Raw genomic sequence first — 25,868 nt, forward strand, 5'->3', positions numbered from 1 at the left:
CTCATCGGACGTTTTCATATCCCCATCCTAGTGAGAGAGGTCAAAGCACAATCATGCACAGTACGACTGGGAATACATAGATATCTGCGAGGAGGATCCAAAACCAGTTGTCCCGGTGAGTGCACTTTGCCTCACGGTGGCCCCACGCGTCTCACAGTAGTACCATGCCCTGTAAGACCTTTAATGGTGGGTCTTTCGGCAACAGACTAACTACCTGGCCTTTCTTTTAAGATGCTTTTGGGTGAACTCGAACCTCCAGTCTTTCTGTTAGCAGCCAAGTGTGTTAACTGTTTGCACCATCCAGGGACTACTGATTAGAATTCAGATGACTAAAAGAAAAACCCATGACAACCCAAGAAATAGCAACATCTCTTCTGAACATAAGCTTGGCAGATTACATCTATGCACATGAAATCACTGTGGTTTTCTGAGATTGCAATTATTTACAGGACTAGAAAGCCTCATCTTTGTCACAAGGAGCGGTTAGTGGATTTGAACTGTTGAACTTCCAGTTAGCAACCCAACTCCAACCCACTACCCTCTAGGGTAGTGCCTTGGGTGAATCTGCTGTAGAAGAACTCTGCGCAATTATTGAAAAGTAAAGCGCTTACTCTGAGGACTAAGGTACGCCTAACCCAAGCCATGGTATGTTCTTTTTCCCATTTTTTGTCCTGGTCATGGATTTAATGTCCCACAGGAAGGCAGCAGGGGCACAGACGGACAGACGGACGACGGACGGACGCCCGGTCTACAAGAGGGCTGGCTATGCTGGCATCTGCCAAGGAGACAGGATTCTGAAATAAATACTGGAGGCGGGCAGGCGGGGAGCCGGTATTGGTCAGGGACAGCCCCAGTGGCCACGCCCCGCAGACATGATTGGTCGGATGATTGGGGGCGGGCACACAGTTGGCGGGGGGGGGGGGGGGGGGAGCGATGGGCGGGGCCTAGAGGACCTTCCAGTGCTCATTGTAGAGGACCTGGCGCCCTTGAAGAAGGCCTTGCCGCCCTGGTCCTGGGAGCTTTTCCGCCCGCCAGCAGTGCAAGGTCCTCGTGTACACGATGTCCGCTCCTTTCCTGCCGGACTGCATCATCATGCGTCTCCGAACCGTGTCGAAGGGGTAGGAGACCACGCCGGCCACGGCGGTCACCGTCTGGGCGACCATCCAGCTGACCACGATGTGCGTGTTCCTGGGATCGGGCAGCAATGCCTTTAGCGGTGTCGTAGACGCCGAAGTAGGCGGCGCGGTAGATGATGATGCCCTGCACGGGCACCTTGAAGCCCTGGTAGAGGCCGCGGATGCCGTCGGACTTGCTGATCTTGACCAGGCAGTCGCCCAGGCCCCTGAACTCGCGCTCCGTGCCCGACTTGCCGACGTCGGCGGCCAGGCGCATGCGGGCAAAGTCCAGCGGGTAGACGAAGCACAGGGAGGTGGCGCCCGCCGCCCCGCCCGAGGCCAGCCTGCCGGCAAAGTAGCGCCAGAACTGCGTGTGCTTGTCCACGCCGCCCAGGAAGACCTGCTTGTACTTGTCCTTGAAGGCGAGCGCCTGCGTGGGGAAGTAGCGGATGACATTGGCCAGGTTCCCGCGCCAGAAGGACAGCACGCCCTGCTCCCGGGGATGCGCACGATGCAGTTCACCATGTCCTTGTACTGCTGGTCCGCCGCGATCTGCTTGCTGGCATGCTGCACCTGCAGAAGCAGCTTGGCCCGCTCGATCGGGGCCACGCCGCCAGGAAGTCCTTAGTGAAGGAGATAGCTTGGTCCGTCATGGTGCCGGAGCGGGCAGCAGGGTGGGTGAACAGCCGGAATGGACACGCGAGGGTCGGAAGGGTGGGGGCCGCTGTCTCCACCACAGCCGCCGGGACCGAAAGGGCCAAACCATGGTATTTTCAATGGCCTCATATGCCTGTGAAAGTTGGACATTGATTGAGGATGATCAAAGAAAAATCGGTGCATTTGAACTGTGGTGATTGTGAAGAAAATTGAAAGTACCACGGCTTCCAAAAGAATCAACAAATCTGTCTTGGAAGAAGCACAGTCAGAACGCTCCTTGGAAGTGAGGATGGCAAGACTTTGATTCAAGTGCTTTGGACGTGTGCCTACAGAGATCAGTGGCTGGGAAAGGACGTCATGCTTGGTAAAGTCAATGAAGAAGAGGAAGACCGCCCGGGAGATGACTGCAGCACCGGGCTCAGCCATAGAACAGTCGTGAGGATGGCGGAGGACCAGGTTGTGCTTCATTCTGTTGGATGTAGGACTGCTGCTATGAGTTGGAGCCAACTCGATGGCACCTAACAATAACAACAACACCACCAACAGTCACATGAAGGAGCCCTGGTGGCACAGTGCTGACACAAGCTTTCAGCTTCTAACCGGAAGGCTGGCGGTTCAAACCACCCAGTGACTCCATGGAGGGAGACCCAGTGATCTGCTTCCATAATATCGTCGCCAAGGAAATCCTGTGGGCAGTTCCGCTCTGTCACATGGGGTCAATATGAGATGAGGTTGACTTGACAATACCTAACTAAGCTCACAAGATTTAAAAATATTAAATTCCATGATGTCCTGAACGTTAGTCATTGTTTGAATCTTATTTGAGTTCAAGACAATTACCAGGAACAACATCTTTGTGTGTGTGAGAAAATATCCTTCAACAAACCTTTTTAATGTGCATTGAGTGAAGATTTCCAGAGCAGAGCAGTGTTCTGTTCAGCAATTCAAGCACATTCTGTTCCATCGCAACCTTGGTAGCTCTACAATGCAAACTACTGATCCCACTTCCTGTAGTTCTGTTTCCAGTCCTCCTTTCCCAACCCTTCTGATCTTTGTCCTTGGGTAAAAGCTGCCTTTGAACCTGAACTTGTACTCATTTACCATTGGTAACAGTGCTTCCCAAAACTTCAGGAATTTGAAACCCACCTCCATGATGATTTTTGTTTGCCATATCTGTGTATAAACTATACTTTTCCAGTTAGATAAGTCTCTTTATATCACTTCAGTTTAATCTCAAGATGTTTTAAAAGGAGCATTTAAGTGAATACTGTGAACGGAAAATGAGCACCCCTTTGTCACAAACAGCAAATTATATGTAAATAAACATCTCAAAAAAATAAGTCCATCTACATTCCATAGAATTCTTATATACTTGGGGGGGGGGTGCTTCAAAAATCTGTGGGAAAAAAATGGAATGGAAAGATAATGAAATTGTTACACAAGCTTTTTGAAGTCCCCTCATGCCTGAGTGGAATAAATGCCACAATATCAAAAATGTCTCAATCTAGAGTAAAAAAAAGAAAACTACATCAAAGTTTTAAGGCCCTCTGGTCCACATGTTGGAACGGCTTAAAAGTCATAGATAAATGTGAGGCAATTTTAGAAACAGAATGTGCAATGGTTACAATACATTAGATGGTACCATAGTAACAAATAATCCCCAGATTTTAGTTGCTTGACATTATAAAATATCTTTCTCAATCACATAAAGTTCACTTTGGGTTCAGGTGACACTTCAAGGAAATGGCCCTTGGAGTGACTCAGCATCAAGGCCTACTGGCCTCCCATCATGCATCACCAGGGTCCTGAATTTATGACCTCCGTTGATCAGAGGAGGGAAGAAAGCCTAGAGAATTGTGCCAAGGCTTCTCCCGGCCTCAGCCCACGCGTGACATACATTTCCCCCATGAGTCACATTGCCCCGACCAAGTCCAGGGGGGCAGACAAGTTCAATTTCCTTGCACGGATATGGGAGCACGAGAAGCCTCTACCAAAGATGAGCTGGAAGGAAGATAAAAGAGACTGCTGGGAAAGAAAACCATCTCCAGAGAGACACGTTATCTGGGACTAGGAAGAGAGAAAATGGAACCAGAACTAAGCAGGCGTGAGATATGTCAGACCACATCTGCTGCCCGGACTAAGGGTGAAACACCATGCGTACTGATCTATAGTGTTATATCATAAGAAGGATGTGATGCCATCAGATGAAGACAGAGCTGCAAACAATAACCATATTTGTAGGCATACTTATTTGCTTCATATACCATAGCTTATGTCAACCTAGATATATTGGACTCCTACAATGTGCAAGGAGCCTACTCAGTTCAAAGTGCATTCATTCTAGAAAGGTACAGGTAAAATGTGACCAATGAGAAGATTTTGCAAATGTTTGTGAAAATTGCTTCCCTGCTACACGGCTGCTTGTTTAACTTCAAGCCTTTAAGATGCCAGACGCTATATCTTTTGTTACCCGGGCACCATCTGCTTTCTTCACCACATTTGCTTATGTACCCATTTTGTCTTCAGCAATTGTGTTGGGAAGGTGAGTATCAAAGAGTGCCAGGTTATTAGAACAAAGTGTTCTTGTGTTCAGGGAGGCCCAAAGTCAGTCTGCGATCTTAATACTTAACATACAAATAGATGTACATTGGCCTCTATCCCTTTCATTATAAATTAATATATTTACATATATACATGCCTACAGCTATACCTCTATAAATAGCTTTGCCTCCTATTTTCCCCCTCTATTTCCTTTTATCTTTCCCCTTCCGCTATCATGCTCACCCTCCATTTGGCTCTTAGTAATTCCTCTCGGACACATTACACTTGATCAAACCCCACCAGCACTATCTGCCCTCCTTGCCATCAATTTTAGATCTCTTCTTGTGCCCTTATCCCTGAGTTTGTTGGCTCCCCACTTTCCCTCCCTGCCCCCTCCTCTCCCATGTCCCCCATGTCCCATGTTTTCTCCCCAGGATTGTTTGTCCTGCCTGTCTTATATAGATAGACATAGAGCAAAAGGAAAAAAAAAAAGAAGCTAATTCCAGGTCTGTCTGCTGACCCTTATGAGTGTTTTCCAACCGTGTCTGATGAGATGCCAAGCCCTATTCCCCTGAATCAGGGGTCAATTTTCAGGATTCCTTGGGGACTTGGTTACTTTGCTCCCCTTGCTGCCCTGTTGCACTCCCTCCATGTTTCACCCGCTGTGCATGAGGCAGACCGGGCACAGTTTCTGCACAGTGTCTCCAGTGATGGGCCCCGTAGCACTATGGGTCAGTGAGAGTAGGGCCCGCCGTATGATCCTCTCTATGCATTGGCTGCTTCAAGCAGGGATGTATCCCTGGGGCTTGGTGGGTCATGATGAGGTCCACTCAGATCATCATCACTCAATGCGCAAAACTTAGAGAAGGTAAGGATTAGTCTTTGCTGGCAGGTCTAGTTAGTGACCCAGACCAGCCTGGGACAGAGGTCATCTGCCTTCAGGTGTTCCTGTCACTACCCGGGAGCTTCATCATTTGACCATGAAAGAATTCCTTGAATATTCTTGATCTCCAAGATATGCTGATAAAGAAACCTATGCAGCAAGAAGAAAGACATATTGGTGGCATCACGTGAAGTGGAAGGAGGCGAACAGCGCATAGCTCGATATCATTCCAGGGAAAGAGGCCGAGGGTGGGACAGCCAAGTCTTTCTAAAGAGCTGCCCCACTCAGTGCCCCTTTGTCCATCTTTTCAAGACCTTCCCCTTATTGACACACCCCTCCCCGGAGCAGGGCTGAAACCTCAGTGGATCACAGGGCACCCTGACAGGCCACAGGCCCACAGAAAGGGAGGTTCCCCTAGTCCCACAGCGCCTCTGTTTCAGCAGATCCAGGGGGACTCGCGGAGTCAAGATCGCATGGGAAGCAAGTTGACATTTGACCAAAGCATCCCGGGAAGGCATTAGGAGGAGTCACCTCGGTTTTCAGCCGCAAACAGAAGAGTGTGTAAAGAAGGGGCAATGTGAGGAGTCCTCAAAACAGATCCTTGGGAAAATGCCGTTTTCTTCTTTTCCCACAAACTTTTCTAAGCGTCCCCCCTGCCCCCCCCCCAATAGGAACAGCATGCTGCCTGTCTAGATCTCGCGGGGTTTTCAGAAGCCAAGCGCCTAAACCACCTCGGGGACCTTCCTGTGCTGCTTTCGGAATGGCCTCAGAACACGAGCAGCAGGAAGGCAGTGCGCCACGGAGCCCACGGAATCCGAGAGTGAAAGTGTTAGACCAACAACAGGAAGGCAACGGACTGGCCTGGTGCAGAACAGCCGTGAGCACAATCGAGAGATGATGAGGGCCCCGGAGCAGAGCGTTTCTTTTGCTCATGGCTCTAGAAAATAACCGAGACCAAATTGGAATTCTGAATCAAGGAGGACCAATCTTGTTTGGATTCAACAATCCTTCGTGAGACACGGGGGCATCTGGGCCCAGTGTTCGTGATCTGGTGCTGCCACAGCAGAAGGGTCACACAGGAGTGCCTGCCAGCAACACACACTTATTTTCTCACCATTTAGAAGTCTGACTTGGGGGTGGGGTGGGTGGGGGTGGCAGGTCTAGGGCATGGCTCTCTCTCTCTCTCTCTCTCTCTCTCTCTCGCTCTCTCGCTCTCTCGCTCTCTCGCTCTCTCTCTCTCTGCCAGCTCTGGAGGAAGGACATGGTGTCTTTGAACTTCTGCTCCGGGAGACCTACACGTGGCTTGTTCTTGTGTTTAATTTCTTTGATATCTTAAAAAGAAACTCCAAGCACACTCTCCGCCTCCTCCCTCACTTGAATCACAAAGGCAACCCAAGCCCAAAGCTGGTTACAAGTGCAGGCCTAGGAGTTAATATTTATAACACACATTGTGAGGGGTCCTAATTAAATCCACAGCAAACACTAACTGAATAGCTGCTAATGTTAATCATGCTAATTTTTAAAGTGAGATAACAATATGGTGGGTTTGTGTTTTAAAAAGAGCCCTTCTCTCAGAGTTACCTACCGATAAATTCACAGAAAAGAATGATAATGATGTCTTGCATGTGCTTCAAATTACTGTGGGTCGCAGAGAAAGGGCATGCTCAGTGTCACACAGGAAGCAAGCCTGACCAAGAGATGGTAACTGTGGACTGAGGGGTGATGGTGCTGGGGGGGGGGTCATTGTATGATTTTATGTTAAAAAATAAGCTTGAAATCAGTCAGGCATTTTGTCCCCCATCAGCTTTCCTTCCTCCGTTCTTCTAGAAAGACTTAGAAGAAATGCCGCCAACCCCTTTCCTCTTGGGAACTGCTCCTCTTCCCATGCCATGGGAGTCCGATTCCTGGGTGTGGCATCTGCCTAGCCAAGGGACTTCTCAGAGCCCCCCTGTGGGATTTCAGGTATGACCCTGGGAGCAGAAAGTCTCCCTCCCTCTGCAGTTTCTAACCAAGATGATTGAGAGCTCGGTCAAACGGCTAGGAAGGGGGCAGGCTGGGAAGAGGGACAGGGGAAAGGGAAAAGCAGATTTGGCAGGATGATGATGACATCTTTCCAATCCTGGTTCCATGTTTGTGAGCCACCCAGTTGTCCCCTGGGGGCTAGCTGTGTACCCCAAGCGGGATCTCTCACCAGATTTCCAGAGGCAAATAATGAACTTGTGCCTGCATATCCTCCTAGTAGACACCTCAAACTCAACGTGTCCAAAGCAAACTGTCTTCCCCCAAACCTGTACACCATGGGCTTGTCCCTTTCAAGGAGGGCAGCTCCGTCCTTCCAGTTGCTTTGGCCAAGGCCGAAGGGCCACCCTGGAATCTTCTCACATTCCCTTTTAGAGGAATCAGGAAACCAAGCTGATTCTACCTTTAAGAGATCATCCAGACCTGTCTGGATCCTGTCTCGGCTCAGGTACAACAAGCTACCTGTCCCAAACTGCCAGTATCTCTACTCCTCCATCTTTATCTCCACCCCGATCTGCCTGCGGTCTGTTCTCAACACAGCAGCAGAGGGAGTCGTGTACAAATCCAGGTCAAGCCATTCCATCCCTCTTCTCTGAACCCCGCCACGGCTTCCCTTTACACCTGAAGTGAAAGCCCCCCTACCAAGGTCCCCAACTCACCCTACCGCCAACTCACTGGTCTGGAGCCTGTTTCCACACTGGGATATTTGCTCCACCTTTGCCTGGGACTCTCTCCCCAGCCCCCACCCCAGCTGCCTGCCCAACTCTCTGTTTCCAGTCTTTGTTCGTTCCTCGTCTTCTCCATAAATAAAGTCTGCCCTGGCCACCCCAAGGCACCCAGCCTGCTGCCGTACCATTTCCCATGGGTACCCTGGGGCTCCTTTCCCGGCTCTATTTTGTCCTTTCTGGAACAGCATCTCTGACATGTTATGCAATCCTTCGATATATACCGAACAAAAGCAATGAAAGAAACTCACTGCCACCGAGTTGATTCCAACTCACGGCGACCCTATAGGCCAGGGCAGAACTGCCCTTGTGGGTGTCTGAGACTGTAACTCTCTATAGAAATAGAAAGCCCCCGTCTCTCTCCCTTAGATAGGCTGGGTTTCAAACTGCTGACCTTGTAGCCAGCAACCTAATTGTGGAACCACTAGGTGTAATACTATTGCTTATGTCCCTCTCCCTGCCAGAAGATAAACTTCGGAAAGGCAGAAAACTTGGTGCTGCGTTGGGTCAGCGATACGCTCCACCAGTGAACTCCTTCGGTGAATGCCCGACCCTGAACGAGAGAAAACGTGTAGAATGAAAACAACGGGTGGCCGCAAGCAGATTTTCATTCCACGCGGGCCACTTGTAACCAGGAAAGCCCTCGTACACATCGATTGACTTTCACCGTCATTCTTGCTAGAAGACTCCGCCGAGGGTGATCAATGCTTTACACCCCGCCCCGGTCCTTTGTAGAAACGGTATCACTGTTCATGCAGCCGAACAAAAATGCCAATCAATACATTTCCCATTACGCATCCCACATACAAGGGCTTGCATCTTGCTGGGGTATCAGTTGCTATTTTTAGGGCCAGTTACTGTTTGTGACTTTGCCATTTGGGCTGTCCAAAGCTTCTGCCCTTCTGAGAACTGCTGTCTCATCGGTCAGCCACATGTGCCGGGCCTTTCCCTGGGAACTGTAGTCCCGCTGGAGCTGAGAGGCAGCCACGGGCTGAGGTCTACCCAGCAGACTCAGCCGGGCTGTGCTTCATGCACATTACACCCTCCTCGGCTCGCACTCTTGCTTCACAGAGAGAAATTTTAAGGAGAGGATTCCCTGCTAGTGAGTTCCCAGAAATGTTCAAGAGTGTTAAAAACGCGTGCCAAGCAAAAGATGTATATGCCATAAAGGGATGGGGGTGAGGGTGTTCCCATCATGGGGGGGGATCTAAATCCACTTACTATGTCATGTTATTTCATCTTGCCTGGATTCTGCTTTGCTCTGCGGAAGTGCCCTTGAAACCACCAGCTGCTCCTCGGGAGAAAGAGGAGGCTTTCTGCTCCTAGAACGTGTGACCGTCTCAGAAACCCACAGGGGCAGTGCCACCCTGTCGCATCGTCTCCATGGCCATGATTTTTTCAGTTGGATGACTTGCTATGGGGTCCCTGGGTGGAGGGAAGGGTGAACATTCTCACAGCTAGCCAAAAGGTGGGCAGTTCCAGTCCATCTTGAAGACCCTCGGAGGAAAGGCCTGGCAATCCACATTCAAAAGCTCAGCCACTGAAAGTCCGGGTGTTGCTGTGACACACGTGTGGTTGCCGTGAGCCAGAGTCAACTCGACAACAACTAGTTGGGGGTTATTATTTCCTACAAAACACACACACACACACATCGTCGTATAGAGAGCTCATGGACCACGTCAGCCTTACAGCTCTGCTCACCAATGGGCTGAGATCTAAGTCATGGGATCTGTTGGAGCCCACTGCAAAATATCCTCCAGAAAGTTCTTCAGCTCCCCAAGCATGCCAATTCGCTGGACGGACCATTATCGTGCACCTGTCTCCTGGCCCAGGCAGCCGGTGCGTTACTGAAGCGTTCATGCGACTGGGGCCACGTGGGAGCTGAGCAGCAAGCCTTTCTTTGGAGGCAGGCTGCTGACGTCATGGCCCACATAGCCATTGACGCTCCCGGAGGAACAGGCTGTTGACGTGTGAAGAGGAGTTGGAAAGGAAGACAGAAGGCACTGTCCTCAGGAAGTTGATTTTCTTGCAAGATGGGAGGGAGGGGCTTCAAAAAGTCGACGGGAACGGATCATGAAACTTTTCGAGGACCGTTTTGAAGCCCCCATCACATGCAGCCAGTTAGCAGCGCCCAACAGTCACATTCCTGCACGTCCTGGGTTATGAGAACGCATCACAGTAGAGAAAGCAGACGGGCACAATCGCACTCCCTAAAGGGCCTTGCTGACATCTACACACACGTGTTGTTGGCATCCACTCTGCATCCCCACGTACAAGGAGCCTTCAAAAACGGCCCTGGAAACAGGGCCCCAGGTGAGTTGCCACCAGGACACACTGCAAATAGACCCAGGAAGAGGAACCCTAGATGCTGCCGGTCTACCCGCCAAATCCCCAGCACACTGCCTTGTTCCACGTGACTTACACCTTCCTCTCAGAGGGGAATCATGGACTTCTCTGTCAATCATAGCTGAGGAGTTACTGGGAGCAGGAGCCCTGGTGGCATCATGGTTGTGCACTGGGGTGCTAACCGCAGGGTTGGCAGTTCAAACCAGCTGCTCCGAGGGAGAAAGATGGGGCTTTCTACTGCCATCAAGAGTTACAGACTTTCAAAAAGCAAAAACCATGAGTTGCAGACTTGGAAATCCACGGCAGAGTTTTATCCTGTCCTGTTGGGTCACTGTGGGTTTTCTGGTGGCACTTCAGTTAAGTGCTCAGCTGCTTTAGACAAATCAGCTGCTCCCAGGGTAAGATGCAGCCAAGTATTAGGGAGCCATATTATATGTAGCCATATTATGATTATGTATTAATATTAATATGCAGCCATTATTCTTGACCGTAGTGGAGGGTGTGAGACAAGCCAGACCCTTGGTCTTCCTTGGGGGTCTAGTTTGCCAAAAGACAAAAACCACTAAAGCCATTGTTCTTCATGACACACGGAATCCAGGAACAGGAATGGGAGTAGTGACACTAGGTGGGGAGAGGAGGGGAGGAAGGGGGAACGGATCACAATGATCGACACATAACCACACACACACCCTCGAGGGGGATGAACAACAGAAACTGTGCGGGAAGGGAGACAGCGGTCAGTGTGAGATATGAAAATTATAGTAATTTATTATAAGTTTTCAAGGGTCACAAGGGTGGGGTGAGGAGGAAAAAAAGAGAAGCTGATATGAAGGTCTCAATAGAAAGTGAATGTCTAGAAAATAATGATGGCAACACATGTACAAATATGCTTGATACAATTGATGTATGGAAAGTTATAAGAGCTGTAAGAGTCCCCAAGAAAATGATTCATTTTTTTACAAAAAAAAAAAAAAGCCATTGCCCTGTGCAAAAGAGCCTTATGGGGCAGAGGACAGTCCCAGGGCCGTCAGAAGAAGAGCGCGTTTCAGAGCTCTGTCTGCAGCGGCAGAGGCCAAGACCAGAGACACCAGAGACTGGGGCGTAGAGGAGACCATGGGGCAGAGCACAGAAGCCACGCGGAGGCCAGAGGCTGAGGCAAGGAAACCATGAGACAGAACAGAGGAGCCTCGCCGAGACTAAGGGACTGTGAAACAGAGTGACAGGTGGGCATCTTGGGCCAGAGAACCAGAGGTCAAGGGACCACGGAGCTGAGAGCCTGAGGACCAGAAGACACTTGGCTGCTGGCTGCAGAGTGGTGCTGCTCTGGACCAATGACTCTATCTTTATGATTGGCTGATCCTGACTTGTGTTAACTAACTCCTCTAATAAACTCAAACCAAGATCACTGCCTTTGAGTCAATGCTGACTCAGAGTGACCCCTGTGGGCTTCATCTGTACATTCTTTGCCCTCATCATTTTCAAAGCATTTGCTCTCTACTTAAGCCCTTTGCATCAGGTCCTCTTTTTTTCCCCTCCCTCCCTACTGCCCCCTCCCTCATGAGCCCTTGATAATTTATAAATTATTATTTTGTCACATCTTGCCCTGTCCAACGTCTCCCTTCACCCCCCTTTCTGTTGTCCGTCCCCCAGGGAGGAAGTCACATGTAGATCCTTGTAATCGGTTCCCTCTTTCCAACCCACTCACCCTCTACTCTCCCAGTATCGCCCCTCACACCCCCGGTCATGAAGGTATCATCTGCCCTGGATTCTCTGTGCCTCCAGCTGCTATCTGCACCAGTGTACATCCTCTGCTCTATCCAGACTTGCAAGGTAGAATTCAGATCATGATAATGGGCGGCAGCGGCGAGGGGGTGGGTGTTGGGGGAGGATTAGGAAGCATTTAGGAACTAGAGGAAAGCTGTATTCTTCATCGGTGCAACATCGCACCCTGACTGACTCATCTCCTCCCCTAGACCCCTCTGTGTGGGGATCTCCAGTGGCCAACAAATGGGCTTTGGGTCTCCACTCTGCACTTGCCCCTTCATTCACTATGGTAAGATTTTTTATTTTTCTGATGATGCCTTATACCTGATCCCTTCGACATCTCGTGATCGCATAGCCTGGTGAGCTTCTTCCATGTGGGCTTTGTTGCTTCTGAGCTAGATGGCTGCTTGTTTACCTTCAAGCCTTTAAGAAAGATTTTTATATGCATTTGATTTCCAAGTTTATTACATCAAAGCAGTATATGTGATAGAAGGAAACATTCCAATTAGTCATGTCTTGGAATGTCTTCCTCGCCATTTGTGCTGGGTCTGGTGGGGCACCCTCTTTACTGTAGAGCGGGATGCTTGATGTACTTGGGTTTGCAGCCTTTGTGATCATCTGAGAATCCAAGAGTGCTCTGTGGGGGCATGGTGGTCTGAGGGTCTTTACCCACCACCCCGTTGGGGAGTAAGGAAGGCACAGGGAGGAGGCTGGCTAGCACTGGAATAGTGCAGCCCCAATACTGAAAAGCCGCAACATCCTCCTGGCTAAGACTGCCATCCCTGACTCGGGAGACTTCTCATGGGGACCAAACCTCCTGAGAGAGAAGCCATGGCTGACTCACATACACATCTATCATGCCAACGTCAGTAGGAGATCAGTGCCTCCTGCATCTTCTCTTCCCTGTCCTTGGCTGTGGTCAAGGGATGCTGGGCCCAGGTCAGGCTGGCAGCCAGCTAAGTCTAACTGGACCCGAGACTGATGAACCCAGCCTGGCGGCCAGCGGCCAGGTGCAGGAGTCTGCCAGTTCATCACTTAAAACTCCAACTCCCCAGAGTCATTGCTGGTTCTGAGCCTGGAATGCTTGTCAACTTCTGACATCACCTTCCTCACCCTTGACATCTCATCTCCTCTCTCTTTCTGTCCCCCCCCCCCCCCGCCCACACACACACCTTATACTGTAGTGACCCAGCCATTCTGAGTGCTTTCTTGTTCCCAGAAGAGCCATCCTCCCTCTCATCTGTGGGACCACACTGCTCCGCTTGCCTGGACAACCTCTTCTCTCTTCCCTGGCACACTCCTATTCCTGACGCAGTTCTGGGATCTCTCCCCTCCTCTAATGAATTTTCTTGAGAGTACCCCGTCTGGGCTGGGTCTCCCTCCTGTCATAGCCCATATGACATTGCGCTGAAATGCCATAGGCACGAACAAGTAAAGAGGGCTCCCCGTGCCACAACAATGCCAATAACTCAATCATCTCTGTGCTTCTAGCACTTTCTGCACAGTCGGTTCTCAAACATCGTTCACCTAGTGCACAAATGAGCAAATAATAGAATCAAAGTGAGGGGGGTTGAGCCAGGTGCTACAAACTGGAATAGATTTCTCCTAATTTCTCATTAGCTATCAGCCATATGGTCGATGGATGAGTTAGTCTAAATTTAAAGATGCCAAACTGAAGGGAATACTTGCTTCCCTTTCTCACCCATCAATGAGATAGATCAATAGGAATGCCCAAGCTTGTTGTTGTTGTTGTTTTTTAACATAATTACAAACTTTACTACACACCTTACCTTCAAATCTCTCCTCACTAGTATGAGTTATTAATGATTGGTTTTAATTATTCAATTTGAGTTTTAAAGCCTAGTGCTATATTGTAATGAGTAATACTGTGTAATCTCTACCAAGAAGGTACAACAATATTTTCAAATGTAAGAAATGCTTATAAAATACTCACTTTCTTCAAAACAATGCCTGGATTTTGATGTTAAGAAACCTGCACCTTAGCTTGAGGAGAAAGAGATGGGACCAAAGATTCCAGAGGGATCTGGGCGAGGAGGAGGCAGGGTACAGGAGCAGTGAGCAACAACACCATAGACAGGGGAACAACTAGGGAATTAAAATCAACAAAGAGGAGAACATACAGATCCCGGTGATGTTGGGGCAACAGCAATCTAGCTGAGAAGAATTACTAAGAGGCAGAAGAAGGGCGAGTATGATGGTGGAGCAGGAGGAAGGTAAAAGGAAACAGAGGAAACCTCTAGGAAGCAAAGGTATGGATAGAGATATAAACATAAGTGCAGACTTATATAAATATATGAATCCATAAAAATAGAGGTACTGGCCCATACCCGTGGCAGCACATTTATGTGGCAATACAATAATATTTACGTGGAAACTACATTGAGGAAGTGACAGACTTTGGCCTTCTGCTCAATCCCTCGGCAAGAACACTTTGTTCTAGCAACCTGGCATTCTGTGATGCTTGCTCACCCTCCCAATACAATCGCTGAACACACATGGGTGCATAAGCAAATGTGGTGAAGAAAGCTGAGGGTGCCCGGCTATCAAAAGATATAGCATCTGGGGCCTTAAAGGCTTGATGTCAAACAAGCAGCCACGCAACAAGCAGAGACGCAACAAGCCCACACGGAAGAAGCACACCAGCCTGTGCAATCATGAGGTGTCGACAGAATCAGGTAACAGACAACATCAGAAGCCCTCCCCACTCCCATAAAAAATCATATTGCTGAGAACAAGCAGTGTAGGAGCTGAGACCCAAAACCCATTTGTAGAAAATAGGACATTCCTCACAGAAGGGTCAAAAGGACAGGATGAGTCAACCAGGGCGCAGCATGGCACCGATGAAACACAACATTCCTCTAGTTCTTTGAGACCTCCTCACCCCCCACCATCATGACCCAAATCCTGCCTTTCGGTTCTGGCTAGACCTGAGCATATACACTGGTACCAATAAGAGCTCATAACACACGGGATCCAGGTGAGATTAACCCCTTGGGAACAGAAATAAAAGTAGCGATACCAGGAGGGGAGAGGGAAGGTGGGGACAGGAGGGGAGGAAGGGGGAACCGACACAATGATGGATGCATAATCCGCCCCCCACCCCCCTGGGGGAAGAGCAACAGAAACGTGGGTAAAGGGAGACAGTGGTCTGTGTAAGATATGAAAACAATAATTCATAATTTATCAAGAAGCCATGGGAGGTGGGAGTAGGGAAAAAAGAGGAGCTGATAAAAAGGCCTCAAATAGAAATTAGATGTTTGAAAATGATGATGGCAACATATGTACAAATATGATTGATACAATTGATGCATGGAAGAGCCCCCAATAAAATGATAAAAAGAAATATGCACCTTGATAAATCAAAAAACCAAACTCACTGCCATCGAGTCAATAGGGTCTCAGAGGGACCCTACAGGACAAACGGAACCGCCTCTGTGCGTTTCCCAGACTGACACTTTAGGGGGGTAGAGTGAAAGCTTTATCTTTCTCCCTCGGAGCAAATGGGGGTTTAGAACTGCCACCGCAACAAGTAACCCACCACGCTACACGGATCCTTATTGGGCTGTTTTAATAGTCGCTAGACGATAAGAGAGGGGCCCATAGGTGGAATCATCCTGGCCACAATTTGGACTTTTAGCCTCCCAAACTGTGAGTGAACGAACCTCTGTCTGGAAAGCCCCCGGCAGCATTCTGCTAGGCCAGCAGGTAGGTATCCAGGTTTCCTGCTCAGCATCCCTGGGCTGAGGGACCCGAGGCTGCGCACCCAACCTCTCGCTATCCTCATTTGTTCCCTGGGGAAGACTTTCCTCCAGCGGGATTCACAAGGATCACAAAATGGAAGAGAGAAGAGAGCCTCTTTTCACAGTGAAGATGTCCATACTAGTTACCATGGTGATGACTGATTTTGGTTAATTTACATACATAAAGATGTAAATGCAAATGAACTGGCTTTTATCCCTCCAGGCAATGGCCAGGTAATGGGTTTTCCTTTAAAAGGGAAAGCTTGTTAAACCAGAGACCTCTCTCAGGTAAACTATGTAGAGAAGAGGCTTTTGAGAGAGATGCTTGTCCAGAATCTCAGGTCCTAGTTATCACCCTGCGGAGCTTGTAGTTCATTTTGACTCTAAATAACAGGGTAGACCTGACCCACGTGGAAGCCCTGGTGGCATAGTGATTAAGAACTGGACTGCGGTCCTCGAAGTCAACAGTTCAAAACCACTCCCCAGACCGTGGGAGAAAGACAGGGCTTTCTACTCCCATAAACATTTGCGCCTCAGAAACTCACAGGCTGCCAGTCCTATAGGCGCCCTGTCCTATTGAGTTGCTGTGAGGAGGCATCGACTCCCTGGCAGTGAGTGTGGTTTAATAGAGGCCCCCCAGCTGTGAATGTTCGCAGGAGTAGACCACCAGGTCTTTTCTACCGCAGAGTCTGGCGGATTTAAATCCCTTTGGGTTAGGAGCTGGGTGCTCTAATATTATACCACCTGGTGGAGCTCTCACTCACAGCCATCGAGTCCATGCCAACCCTTTAGGGCAGGGCAGAACTGCACCAGCGAGTTCCCAAAACTGTAACTGCTGTTTGCTTTTGAAAATTGTTTTTTATTTTTGAAAAAAGTGCTTACGTTAGCATGTAATATTTTCTATTGTTATTTTAAAGAAGATCCTAAAATATATTTAAATCTCTCCCTTTTTATTCTTAATAGTGGTAGCCATAACACACATAAATAAAACCTCTTTAGGATCCTCAAAAAAAAAACAAAAACCAAACAACTGTTAACTGTTTATGAGAGTAGAAAGTCCATCTTTCTACTGCAGAATGAATGGTGGTTTCGAACTGTGGACCTTGCGGATTGTAACCATTATGCCACCAGGCTTTTTCTTCTGGCCCCCTTTTTATTTTAAAGAGAGAGGGGATCTCTCAGAGGGAGGAAGGCAGGCAGTATAACCTCCCAGGGCTTCTTGAACCCAGAACAAAGAACACGGTAGACCAAAAGTCAATATCTTACATCCTAAAATAAATTTGAAAAATGCAAGGACGAAAGCCGAGACTAAAGTGGGAGGAGATGGCGGAGTAGCTGGTGTGGAGACATTTTAGTAGAGAGCTCAGGCGTTCGATCATTTTTCAGACGGGAGAGAAGCCTGCTCCATACGCTTCAGGGACCTCCCTGGCTCCTTGCTTCCCACCATGCTGTTGCCAGCGTCCTTTCTGCTGTGCTCTCAATGGAGTGCCCTGACTAGAGGAGCTGCTAGAGTAAAATGCCTGCCTTAGCTTCCTTTTTCATCCTTTTCCCGTCTCTCTCTTCTGTTCCTTTTCTTATTAAGTTGTGAAACACAAGCTTTTAAAAAATCTTTTGGGGAAAAAAAAGTTGTGCGTGATGCCTAAATGTCAAAGTGCCCTACATGCTTTTGTGGCTGTGATGTTACTATATGACAAGAAACCGTGGTGAGGTGATAATTAGATGTTATCTGAACACGGAGGTGGGAGGATGAGAGTGGGTGGTGATGGCAATATTTCACCAAAGCAAGGAGGCAATTCACACGATGAAGTGGGGAAACTAGTACCGGTGACTCCAGTAAACACTGGCGTTTCAATGATACCAGGTGGCTGTACATGAGGAAATGTAGATGTGCACACTGGGGCAAGAGGGAAAGTAGAACAGATAAATGGATAGAGGGAAAGTGGAATGCCCTGCTGGCGTGGTCAGGATTGGTGAGATGAGAAAGATACTGTTTGCCGGCACGCCTTGTCCCTAAGGGTTGTGTCTGTTATTTTAGAACTATTACAAGGGATGGAGAGTTGGGGGTAAAGAAACAGGGAGGCAATACTTCCGGTAACGTGATAAGGTTTGGGCTCTAAGCCGCATGTACAAATCTGCACAATGAAAATTGGCTCCAAGCAGGGCAATGCCCCATGTTTTAAGTTACCCCCAACAAAATGTGCTCCGTATTACAGGTGTTCACAGGGCTGGGACCTGACTGCCAAGGTGTCCTCTGCTGTTTTCCCAGGGGCGAGAGGGAAGCAACACAGAGCCAGCGCAAGGGCGCAGAGCACAGGAAAGCAGGAAGCCTCTCACACTAGACTGAGCAGATAAGCATCTCAGACGCCAAATGAGTTTTATTGAAGGCAATTTCAAAGAAAATACCAACACGCATGGCATGCTTGTGTATCCTCTGTGTATGTGAACGCCACACACATCACAACAGACACATCACAACTGGCTTGTTCCTGTGTCACAAAGGGTATATCCCCCCGAATTCAGAGCCCCCTCAAGAGCACCTTTGATGCGTGGAACACTCAGGAGCAAAGACCAGACCATTTGTGGGATGACATTCAGGTGACCACACATGAAAAAAGCAAAAGGTCACTAACAACAGTAAAGAAAAAGACTTGTTTGTTTTTTTTTAAAGATGTCAAAAGAGACTGCTCACCTTGATCAGGCAGGCAGAGTAGCTAAAGTGAATGGAAGGAGAACAAAGCTAAGTGAATGGAAGAAACGATGAAGCTAAAGGGCTGAAGTGAAGATTTCAAAGAGCAGCTTGAGAAGCCCCAAACCAAAGGATTGGAATCAAAAGTGCAGGGACCTGGAGTTAAAAAAACCCAAAAGGAATGAATACACTCTGTATTGATCAACCTGAAAGAAATGAAGAAAAAACACTAGCCTTTCGTTTCAATACTGAAGAATTCTATAGGCAAAATATTGAGCAATAGAAGAAGCACCAAAACCGATCGAAAGAAGACGCAGGAAGTGTACCAAGAAGAATGATCCAATGTTCACCCTCCATGAGGCAGAATGTGATGGAGAACTAATGCTACTGAAGGAGAAGCTCCAGGATGCATAGAAGACCAGTGGAGATGTTTCAACAGACAGATGTAGGAAAAGAAGCTCCAGGATGCAATAGAAGACCAGTTGCGATATGTCAACAGATGGATGTAATACTAGAAGAAATTATTTGCCTTTGCCAAGGAATGTGGCATACCGTTACCTAACTAGCCAACAGGTTGTGTCCACTCTAAAGAAAACTGACCCAACAGAGTGCAGATCCTTCGTATCATGCTCAATAACACATCTGTTGGAGTTAACTCAATACATTGACAGGGAAGTGCCAGAAATTCAACCAGATTCAGATGAAGACAAGGACAATGTGTTATTGCTTATGTCAGAAGGATCTTGGGTAAATATTTCCTTGTGCTTTATGGAGTCTGCAGAGGCATTTGACTGGGTCACCATGTTAAGCTATAGATAACATTGAGGGAAATGGGAAATCCAGAATATGTCATTGTGCTCATGCAGAAACAGGGAGCAGAGCAAACAGGCAGTTGTTCTAAAGGAACAAGGTGTGTGTTCGGGGTCGTGTCTTTTCACCCTACCTATTCAATATGTATAGGAAGCACATAATCTTAAACTGACCTGTGTCAGAAGAACATGGCATCGATATCGGAAGAAGGCTCGTTAAGAACCTGCTATATGCAGATGGACGCAACCTTGATTGCTGAAACTAAAAAAGCCTGGAAATACTTAATGATGAGCCCCTAATAAATTGTTAAAATTTTTTTTAAAATTAAAAAAAAAAGAAAATGATTAGGGCAAAGAATGTACAGATGTGTTTTATACAATTGATGTATGTATATGTATGGATTGTGATAAGAGTTGTATGAGTCCCTAATAAAATGTTTTTTAATTAAAAAAAAAAAGAAAATCAAAGGCTAAGCCTTCAATAGGGATGATATCTAAACATAAACAATGGTCTACTAATACTACCCATGGGCCTGTTACCAATCTGGGCTCACATCCTAACACTGTCTCCCTGGACCCCCAGCTCCACCGACTCCCCACCACCACCACCCTACCCTTCAGGCTTCTTTTCTATAAGTCTCACATATTTTTGGACATGCTGTCAGGAGAGACTGGCCCCTGGACAAGGACATCATGGTTTGTAGAACGGAGCATCAGTGGAAAAAAATGGATGAACAGAGAGGTTGTAACAATGAGTTCCAACTTAACAACTGTGAGGCTGCGGCAGGACCAGGCAATGCTGCATTCTGTTGAGCCAGGAGTTGCGATGAGTCAGAGCTGACGTGACAGCACCTAAGAGCAACATAGTCAGCACATCCCTGCCTCTGCACATGAACCCTTGCTTCTCCCTGCTTGGAAGAGTCCTCCTCCTGTTACCATATATACTCAAGTATAAGCCGACCGAATATCAGCAGAGGCACCTAATTTTATCACAAAAATGGCATTAACAATGTGCTGGAAAATTCAGTGTATACATAAGTACATACCATAATTCAAGACTCTCATCTTCCTTCTTTCAGATCTTTGCTCAGATGTCGTTTTCTCCATCAGGATAGCCTTGAGCACCAGAGTTGAAGGTGCACTTGGCATACCTCCATCCCAATAGTCACTATCTCCCTGACCCCTGCTTCATTACCACCAGCTATTAGTTTCTTTCTTTTGTAGAATGTCAACTCTTGCAATGAGCATCAGTGAAGGGGGACAGAGATGACCCCTCTGGCTTACCTGTTGCCACAAGGCAAGAGTCAGACATGCGTCCACCCTCCAGCCTTCTGGGCCTCTTCTGACCCCAACGGTTTCTCCCATGTCACGCTCCGTCTCTGGGGTTTCAATAATTCATTGCAATGGCCACACAGAACTCAGACAATATTCGCAACTAACGGGGTTTATTAGAGAAGGTAACACGTTACTACAAGTTAGGATCTGCACTAGGAAGGCTACAGTCACTGGTCTCCTCAGCGAGTAGCCAGTCTCTCTCTCCAGTTCTCAGCTGTTCAGCCACATGAGCCCTTGGCCTTTGCCTGCCATTGGGCCAGAAAGGTAGCCCACCAGTTGCTCTGCCCACAGTTCCATAATCTCAGGCCAGCCGAGGAGAAGGGACCCCACAGTCTCAGTGCTGTGCCTCCGAGTCTCTGCACCACCGTCACATGCATCCGTTCTGGCAGCCTCTGCCACATCAGATAGAGATCTGGACCTTCCTCTTCTAAAAATGATCCTAGGATTTCTCTTCCCTTCTTAAATGATGGCCCATCCTTATAGCCAGGGGGCGGTAACCAAGACAGACCCATCTCCTTGGCTAGTGTTACTCACCGTTGGTTTGCATAGTACCACCCAATCATTTGGTGAGAGTTACAGGCACCTGAGTAGAAGAACCATATTAAGAAGTTTCACTCTCACACAGGAGCAATGAAGGGGGAGGAAGAGAGAGTGGAGCACATCCTGGCCCACCAAGCCTTGAGGATGACATCCCTGCTCAGAGCAACCAATGCACAGACAGGACCATGTGGCTGACCTCCCTACAAGACAGGAAATCCCTCACTGACCCATAGCCCTAAAGGGGACCACACTGGAGACAAGGTGTGGAAATTGCGTCCAATCTGACCACACCACACCAAGGCAAAACACTAAGGGCGTGCAACAGAACTGCAAGGGGAGCAGAGCAAGGAAGTCCCGAGGGAATACCAAAAATAGACTTTGAGGCCAAGAGTTGGCACCCTATCAGACTCGACCAGAAAACACTCCTAAAGGCCAACAAACAGTCCTTAAACTATTTACAGGCTTTTCTTTCTTTCTTTTTTTTGTCATTGGATTTTTTTTGTTGGTGTTATTGTGTTGTTTTCTTTTGTTGTTTTGTTTTGTTCTGTCTTGTTTTTATGCATATTATTATCTCTGCAGGTCTATCTAGATAAGATAGGCGGGATAAACAATCTGAGGAGAAAACAATGGGACCATTGGTTCTTGGGGGATATGAGAGAGAGGCAGGGAAAAGGAAGCAGGTGTTAGCAAACCCAAGGACAAAGGAACAACAAGTGATCCAAAATCAGTGGCGAGGAGGGTATAGGAGGCCAGGTAAGGCTTGATCAAGGGCAATGTACCGAGAGGAAAGTAAAAGGAAATAGAAGAAAGAACTAGGAGGCAAAGGGCATTTATAGAGGTCTAAATGAAGGCATGTACATATGTAAATATATTTATATATGAGGATGGGGAAGTAGATCTCTGTGCATACATTTATAGGTTTAGTATTAAGGTAGCAGATGGACATTGAGCCTACACTCAAGTACTCCCTCAATGCAAGAACACTTTGTTCCATTAAACTGGCATTCCATGATGCTCACCTTCCTGACATGATCGCTGAAGACAAAGCAAGTGCATAAGCAAATATGGTGAAGAAAGCTAGTGGTGCCTGACTATCAAAAGATACAGCATCTGGGGTCTTAAAGGCTTGTAGTAAACAAGCAGCCATCTAGCTGAGAAGCAACAAAGCCCACATGGAAGAAGCACACCAGTCCGTGTGATCATGAGTGCTGACGGGATCAGGTATCAGGCATCCAAAGAACAAAAAAATCATATAATTGTGAATGAGGGGGAGTGCGGAGTGGAGACCCAAAGCCCATCTGTAGGCAACCGGACACCCCCTTACAGAAGAGTCTCGGGGAGGAGACAAGTCAGTCAGGGTGCAGTGTAGCACCAATGAAACATACAACTTTCCTCTAGTTCTTAAATGTTTCCTCTCCACCCCACCTCTCACTATAATCACCCCAATTCTACCTTACAAATCCAGCTAGACCAGAGGATGTACACTGGTACAGATAGGAACTGGAAACACAGGGAATCCAGGACAGATGAACCCCTCAGGACCAGTGCTGAGAGTGGCAATATGGGGAGGATGGAGGGAAGGTGAGAGAGAAATGAGGAACAGGTTACAAGGATCTACATATAACCTCCTCCCTGGGGGATGGACAGCGGAGAAGTGGGTGAAGGGAGACATTGGACAATGTAAGACAAAATAATAATAATTTATAAATTATCAAGGGTTCCTAAGGGAGGAGGAGCGGAGATGGGGGGGGGGGAAATGGGGAGCTGATATCAAGTAGAAAAAAAATGTTTTGAGAATGATGATGGCAACAACTGTACAAATGTGCTTGACAAAATGGATGGATGGATGGGTTGTGATAAGAGCTGTATGAGCCCCCAATAAAATGATTTCAGAAAGAAAACATGAGAACTTCGGTTAAAAAAATAAAAAAGGAGTTTCACTCTAGCACACTCCTCGTCCATCCAACTTATGCTGGGTCCAGGGACTGGGTTTGTGTGTTTTCTCACTGGAATGTAGAACAACACAAAGCCAAACTTGTTGCCATCACTTAATTACAACTCATAGCAACCCTGTAGGAAGGATGCATCCAGCTGCTGCATAGGTTTTCAAGGCTGTAAGGCCTGAGGGAAACGGCCTGCCACATCTTTCTCCCTACGAGCAGCTAACGGGTTTAAACCATCAACCTTTCCAATAGCGGCCAAGCTATGTCAGGGCACATATGTTCAAACATTGTTGAAGAATCAAATGTTGTGCACGGGTTTGAGGTGTTCCGTCTCAGGTCCGAGCTGAGAGGGGCATCTTTAAGCTTTCAGATAAAGTGTATTTGCTCACTGTACTCCTGACCTACCTTCACAAGGGACAGGTGAATATCATTGCTCGTGCCAATCTCCCTGAACTGTTCTTCAATGGTTTCTTAGTCCTGATAGAGCACAATCTGCTACACGCTTCGTGGTATACATAAAGGCGCACAAACCACTCAGAGCGCAAGATGAACAAAAGACTGCTAAAGGGGCTACAGGGGAGGCGTCAGTGTCACCTCGCTCACTCACTGTCCTCAAGTTGATTCCACTGCCTGAGACCTAGAAAGCCTTGACTTTCCCCTGTGATTTCACCAGAAGATATGTATTATTAGTTGTTGATGTTTCCACTTCCCCACACGTATTCTCTTTTTCCCCATTTGCGGTTCTGGTCCTTAAAACCACACCAAACCCCTTTGCTACTGAGCCAGTTCTGACTCATAGTGACCCTACAGAACAGAAGAACTTCTCCCCAGGGTTTCTCAGGCTGGACATATTTACAGAAGTTAAACAGCTTCATCTTTCTCCCTAAGAGTAGCTTCCCTTCAATCCCAACTCCCTCAGTCTTCGTCTATCTAGTTTACATCCCTAAAACGCCTTTCATAATGCTTTAGCCCTGGGCTCCAGTAACCTCCTTCAGACTCAACCGGAAGATATCTTCTTCAGTGTTTAAGGTCCACTTAGGTCCTCTTTAGGGAGAAAGACGAGGCTTTCTACTCCCGTAAAGAGGTACAAACTCAGAGACCCTGTGGTATATAATCTGTTGTCAACTTGAGACTATTAAGAGTAAAGGGGTGGAGTTTAGCCCGTCAATCAGGTTGCAGCTTGATGACCTCATTTGGAGGCACACGGGCCTTAAATCGCTCACTGGAGGCCAGACACTGCTCTAAGCAGAGGCATTCCAGTTGACAATTCAGATGGGGCTACGCTGATGCAGCTAGAGCCCTGGCATCAGCCAGAGCGCTGGAGCTGGAGGAGCCACGTGGTGACCCACGCCAGCACTGAGATGCTTCCACCACCCCTGGATCCACAAGACCTTCCACCCACTAGCCTGTGATCTTCCTACATTTGGTGTCATTACATGTGTTGCGTGAGTCTGAAGAGGAATTTAAAGACTGGTATCGGACATATGGACTAATATTGGATGTATGGACTTAATCTGGACTGGGCTGGGATGTTTTCTTAATGTACAATTGCTCTTCAATATAGAGTTCTCTTTACACACATATGAGGGCCTCTGGATTTGTTTCCCTAGTCCACCCGGACTAACACAGACCCATTGTGGAAGAGGAGTGTGGTAGAGTGAAACTCCGATAAAACTGCCCGGGTGGGTCTGTGTTAGTCAGACTGGACTCAGGTTCCCTCAGGCGATCCGGGTGTGCTAACAACCTCTTCCTCTCCTGTTCTAATTTCCCCCTCCAGCTGTGGCTTCTAATGAAGTTCAGATGACAGAAAGTATCCCCAAGTATAGCCTGGTCACTCAAATTGCCAACACATGCTTTATAAGCAGATATTATGGGCGAAGCACTGTGGGTTTCAAAAGCCCAATAATTGAGCCATGAATTCAAGGGGAAGGCCCCCTACACTCAGGTGAAAAGTGAGCATTTACTACATCGCATTTGCTTAGTAACTTTGTTGGCTGACTGGGCTACTCTGGTGATACCCCAGGCATTGAAAAGTTGTCCCAACATTCCCGAGCAGAGGGGCTGCATGGAAGAGAAGATGCCCTCCAGGAGGCAGATTAGCACCAATGAAACACACAACACTCCTCTACTTCTTTAATCCTTCTTTCACCCACAATTATGACCTCAGCCCTACCTTGCAAATCCTGCCAGGGCAGTGTATGTACAATATCTGAGAGGTTTCAATAGACAGAATCCGGGATAGACAAACCCCTTAGAAACAGTAATGAGAATAACGATTCCAGGAGGGTAGGGGAAGGGAAGGGGAAGGAAAGGGGGTGGGAGGTGGGGATGGATAGTAAGGATGGCAGAATAACCCCCCTCGAGGGCAACAAATAATTAACAATACATAATATGTAAAAGGTTCGTGGGAGTGGTAGGGTGGGGAGGAGGGAATAAAGAGGAGTTGATATCAAAGGGCTCAAGAAGAAAGATAATGTTTTGAAATTGTTATAATATATGTAAAGGACCACCAATAAAATGATTTATTAATTTAAAAAAACAACAAAATAAAACAGAGAACAACTTCTTTGAAGGAAAGCAGAAAACATTAAGAAATAGAATAAATGTCCCACTGCTGAGTTCTGATAGCTGGCTCCTTGGGCAGGGGAGGGGGCTGGGGGAGGCGTCACAGGACAGCTACCCAGCAGGAAGGAAGTCAAAGTTCCATTGAGAGACACAGCCTCGCCTCTGATTACATTTCTCAC

The 25,868-nt window shown here is 47.7% G+C and overlaps 1 pseudogene; it reads right to left on the minus strand.

Moving 5' to 3' along the window:
- Positions 1–838: 838 nt before the first annotated feature.
- LOC142453168 (ADP/ATP translocase 3 pseudogene) lies at positions 839–1,780 on the minus strand (annotated as a pseudogene).
- Positions 1,781–25,868: the final 24,088 nt, after the last annotated feature.

This window comes from Tenrec ecaudatus, chromosome 7 (genome assembly GCF_050624435.1).
Source record: "Tenrec ecaudatus isolate mTenEca1 chromosome 7, mTenEca1.hap1, whole genome shotgun sequence".
Lineage (NCBI taxonomy): Eukaryota > Metazoa > Chordata > Mammalia > Afrosoricida > Tenrecidae > Tenrec > Tenrec ecaudatus.